This window comes from Gavialis gangeticus, unplaced genomic scaffold (assembly GCF_001723915.1).
Source record: "Gavialis gangeticus isolate Ggan-Ray unplaced genomic scaffold, GavGan_comp1, whole genome shotgun sequence".
Classification (NCBI taxonomy): Eukaryota; Metazoa; Chordata; order Crocodylia; family Gavialidae; genus Gavialis; species Gavialis gangeticus.
Window position 1 is genome coordinate 1533168 of NW_017729004.1, and position 5515 is coordinate 1538682.

The 5515-nt window shown below is 47.2% G+C and overlaps 1 protein-coding gene across 2 annotated transcripts in view; it reads left to right on the top strand.

Annotated features, from left to right (window-relative positions):
* The window catches only part of SCAP (SREBF chaperone), a 108979-nt gene that overhangs the window by 47803 nt on the left and 55661 nt on the right, over positions 1 to 5515 (top strand). The window lies entirely within an intron of this gene.

Consider the following 5515-nt stretch of genomic DNA (forward strand, 5'->3'; position numbering starts at 1 on the left):
TCTTGCTGCTAGAAGAGAGGAAATTTTCAGGTAAAGTTTTATAACTTCTAAGTTTTGTTTTTTCTTTGTTTTTAAAGGAGAATTTTTTTTTTGAGTTCCAAGCCAAATCAGCCAAAACTATTCCAAATCCATGAGTCGTTTAAGAGCCATGTGTGGCCCCAGCACTGGCAAACATCCTCCATCCCTGCCTGGGGCTTCAGGTGTTTCCAGATCATTTGGTGGGCATCGTACATGCAGGCCCAAGCCCAGAGGCTTGGGATTCAGATGTCCCCGAGTTTTACTTGCCCTCAGCTGTACAGCCACAGGAGCAAGCTTGGAGAGGTCTCCTATTTCCAGACAGTGGGCATAAAGCCGAGATCTTCCCACTGGAAGTGAAAGTGGGAGGTTACCTATACACTACCTCTGTGGGCACTATGATGTGCCAGAAAACCGTTATCTTCAGTGACTAGGAAAACTGCCTTAGTGGTCACAGTATTTCCCCTGCCAGGTTTATAACTTCCAGTGTTACCCGCTTGCTAATCTGCCTCCTGCTTCTAACCCTTGGAACGAAGCTGCTCTCAGCCTTGTCTGCCTCTTTAACATGTTCCCCTTCCCCCCGGGGAGACTACAATCTCCTGGGGAGGTGAATGATGAAACAAGAAGCAAACGTGCTCTCTGGAGCAAGGTCTCCCCTGCTTCGTTTCCAAAATAAAACAAGCCCGTGGCAGATGATTAAAAATATCAATCTTCTTTTTGCTCCCACAATGTGCCGCTTTGTGTGAAGGTCACAGGATTGGGGCACGGTCTTCCTGCTGTTCGAGCAATGCTCGTTAAGTCTTCCTGAACTGATGTTGCAACATTGTTAATACATCTGCACATTTGTAGGTGTGAAACAGTGAGCTGCTGCCACCAACATCTGGCCCTGAACGAAATCTTGTCCCCTTTTCCCACTGAGAGTTACCAACCAAGAAACCAGGAGCCTGATTAACAAACAAACCAACCCCAGAAGGAAAACGAATGCTATCTCGTATTGCTCCTTAAGTACTCCTTAGCTTTCTTAGGGCAACGAGACACTGTGAAATGAAAAGCGAGAGGACTTCTGTTTGTTCTTCTTTTGAGGAGCAGATAACAAAAAAGCTCCTGCCAAGTTCATCTGGCATTTCTTGCTGGATTTGCATGGCCAGGGTGCTGTGTCCTCCCTGCCTCCAAGACAGGGGACTTGCTTCTAACGTGTTTATCACCATAGTTCCCCATGGTGCTAAGCCAGAGAGAACTGCATTGTGTCCTGCAGGTGTTGGCTGTTCTCCATTTTCTTTGGCTCGTGCACGGGCTGCGTGTCTCTCCAGATAACGTGGAGGCGGTGCTGGTGGGATGGGGAGACAGAAAATGGCTGTGATTTCCACTGTGGTTTGATAAACAAGTGCTGCTGTGTTGGGCGAGACCAAATGTCTGTCTAGGCTGGTGTCCTGTCTCTTATGACTAAGGCACTGGTGAACAAGGAGAGGGATGGCAGGAGTATCAGCTGCTGCGGGCTGAACTGGCAGGTCTCCACTTTGGCTCTCTAGACTGTCTTGAAAATATGTAAAACAAATGGAAGCGAATAGCCATCTGTCTGGGAAGCATCCTTCGTAGCAGTTGCTTCACTTCAGGGATTAAAAACCTGCCGTTGAGCAGGGTTGGCCTGGTGTGGGGCGCAGGGCTCATTTGGGGCACTTTGGTGTCTAGAAAGGACCTTTCTCAGAGCGGTGTCTTTTTTTGGAAGATCCTGTCCTCTGTCATTTAACTGTGTTGACTCCAAGTCTCCGCTCTTCCTGCCCGCTTCTCTCCATCCTGGCATTCAGGAAGGCTCATTTGCCCCTGGATCACGCTCTCAGCTTCAGACTTCCTTTTCCTTTTATCTTCCCTTCCTGCCCAAGACTCGTTCCTTCGTCCCTATAACTCTTGATCTAGAGCAGTCTGGGTACTTTTTCTAGTGGGCACTTTTTTATTAATAAAAGAAGCGAACTGGTCTTGGCAAGCTCCTGAACCCTCGTAGCCACTTGGGGGAAGCTGGAGTCCCTCTGGCTGAACGGCAGCTCTTGGTTTATTTTAAGCACCTTTTGTATCCTCAAAGGTTCTGAAACGCTTCTGCTTCCAAAGTAGCAAATGTAAGGAATTTTGTAGTTTCCTTGCACTGCTGCCTTCCAATTTTTTTGCTTCCTTTTCTTTCCTGTTGGTAGTTTGGCTCTGCTGTCCGCGGCTGTGAGAGCTGTTGCTATAATTAACCTGCCCTCATTTAATTCTTAAGTCTATTTAGTCTTGTGTTGGAAACCTCATTTAAGCTCGCCATTGTAGTAGCCTTGAACCAGGGTGATGAAAAGGAAAGCTCACGTTCTGGGGGCTCTTTAATCACATTAACTCAAAGCTATCCATAACTACTATTCTTTGCAATGCCCTTTGATAAAGGTCTGTGTTTCCTCCGTCCCAGTAGGGAAGATTTGTGGCCGTTTCAACATCAGTGAGTCTGAGAGGGCTGGAAAGAGAATCCCAGAGATCTGTTCTGTCCGCTAGATACTTATTCCTTTTCTTTGCCTTTAAACAGAAATTTTAGCATTGATCTGAAGGGTTTTCATAGCATTTGGGTCTCCTAAAGTAGTTTTTCTAGCATGCAGCAAGACAAAAACTGGGGTTTGGTGCACCATATCCAAGGTAACCAGCTAAGAACCACCTGCCCAGAAGAGCTTTCCATCTATTGACTCCTCTGTGAAATCCTATGAAATATGAACTTTCATTTCTACCCAGGAGAACTTTTACAATCTTTTCTCCGATGCCTGATGGAGGGTGTTTGTGCCTGAAAGCTTGCAATTTAAAGATTTTTGCAAAAATCTTGTTGGTCTAATAAAAGAGAGCACCTCTACCACGAGCCCTGATTTTGCCATGTCCAAGGTAGATGGTAAAAATAGAAGCTTGTTAAAGGTCCCCGTTTAAAATGCACATATCCAATCCATGGTTATTTGAGATGAGTGGGAGCACGTTTGGTTTCCATAACTATAAAATGCCATGAACCCTTGCACCTGAATGTAACCTAGGTGGGTAGGAGGTGATGGTGAACTAGAGGTGACATGGTAGCCAGCCGTTCTTCATTTTCTCAGTCTGTGATGATGAAGAGCAGGGATAAGAAGACATGTCTATATGTTTGTCCCTCCCGTTGTTCAAATGCATAATGAAAATCCCTGCCCCAAAGAGCTTGAAGTCTAAATGACGGGACAGAACGTGTGGATGTGGCAAACCAACCATCCAGCCCTAGGTGGGGGAGAGCAGAGAACAAACGCAAGTTCTTAGTTGTGGTTGTGTTTGCGCTTGTCCGTTTATCTGGTCATGCTTCGTGTCTGCTGCCTAATTTAAGAAATGAGGAATGACGACACAATCCTTCAGGATTTTCTCTAGGGGTTTTTAAAGTGCCCAAAGTCCATGCCCAGTGAGGGTGAAATCTGTATGAGTTCCTCTCTGCTGGGGAATAAGGGATGGGCTACCATAGCTGCAGGTGTCTGTCCTTGTCCACTTCCTGGCCAGTAGTTTCAGTGAGTCTTTCATCACTCTGGGGGGAAGAATCTGTACTCTGCAGAGCAATGGGGCCTGTCTGGCTGAAAGCGACCCTTCCTCTTCCAGCTCAAGTGCACCAGGAGCACTGTCACTGCAGCTTTCTTAATGCAGAATGCCTATACATCCGCATGCCAAGGTACCCGTGGTGTGCTGAGCACTTCAGGTATGCGACACGAAGGCCTTGCCTCAAAGATGGTACAGCCAGTGTTCACAGTGAAGGAACCAAATGCACGTTCAGCCAAGGGAGGAGAGGACAGCATGTGTGCAATGTCACGTATAGGTGCTTGGCATGTGAATGGGCATGTATAAACTGCTGCAGAGCGCATGGTCTGTCCTCTGGGGTTATCAGTCAGTGTCACCAGTGTCGTGGTTGCTGTTGTCCTCATCGTCAAGTACTATTGATGTGTTGTCAGCATTGAAGTTTTCAGGAGCTGTGATGTTGACAAGTCGCAGCCAGGAGATCCCAACACTAATCTTATCTTAAAGAACGACCACAGGCTTGATCCGGCAGCAAAAATTCAGCTTCAGTGGCATAGATTTGGCCAGGTTTTATTATCTAAAATAACAGCTGTGACATGTTTTGGCCTAACAAGCACATTGGACCCGGAGCTAAAGCATTTGGACCTGTGACAAGGTAGTTGACGCAACACCACACAGGCTCCCCAGGCCACTATGAAGCTTCCCTGCTTTCCAGTTGTCTTTTTTTTATATCGTGATCAAACAAATGACGTATTGCATTCCACCTGCATCTCGAACCGTCCTGTACCAGGGGCCTGCTTCACATCCTAACCTGGGTGTTCCTGTTCCAGTCTTATTGTACTGGACTATCCTACCTTGTACCATCAGCTCTGCTTCCCAGCTCTTGGCAGGAGCACACATCTGGCCCACGTGCCAAGTTTTGTTTCTGTGAGGAGTTCATACATTGGTCAGGTTTGCTGGTGAAGGCTACTCTGGCCAATACTTTAGCAAAGCCTTTATATGAGCAGCATATATTGATCAATGTTCTAGCAAGGCATTACACAGTCTGTTCTACCTTGGAGTTGAAAGTAGGTGCCCTAAAGAGCCTTTCACCTTGTCGGCCACTTAAATCGGAAAGGGCCAGCAGGTCCCTGGAATCGATTTACTCTCAAACCTTTTCTGGTCCTTTGAAACCCACATATTTTTCATCTTACTCCAAACAGGTAGCTGTCACTGTTTCTAAAATCCACCAGCACTGCCGCTCATGTTGTTTACAGGTTCAGCAAAAGGCGAAGACTTGGTGCCTCTGGACACTGACCTTGGCTGTTGCTCAGCAGTGAGCCATGGGAGCAGGGCAGTTTGGGGACTGCTTGTACTAGCTTCATGGCCATGGTCAAGGTCCCTGGTGATTTGAATTGTGACACCTTGTGTTGTCAGATGGAGCTCAAGAGATGGCTAGAGTCTTCAGAGCTAAATTCATATTTAAGTACATGGAGGGGAAAGGAAATCACTAGTGTTTGCCATGCCTGCATTTGCCAAATAGTAGCCTGAGAAGCAGAGAAGATTGAAGGCACAGATAGTCTCGCAGCTTCCAGAAAGATTGTCTGCCTTGCCATCAACTGACAATGAGTGAGCTTAGTCTTGAGGGACAGACAGGTGGGCCATCCAGTTAGCCCGGGGCATTAAAGAGGCTCCTTTCTTCCCCCTTGTCTCATACAGGGAGACATTTGGCCTTTATAATTGGAGGAGAACAGATGGATCGCTTCATGCTGCATCATCCTGTTCCACATTCATAACCCAGCAGCAGACTTGCAGGGAAGCCTGAAGTGTGATTTCAAATTTTGATCTGTACCTAGCTGAGTGCAAACTGGTAGAGGAAGGTGTGGCATATGGGACTCCTCATGGTCCTGGCTCCATTGACAGCCGCAGCTGGACTTGGCATGCGCCGTCCCTGCGTACAGACCCCCAGTTCCTGCATTCTCCGAACCCCCCCCCC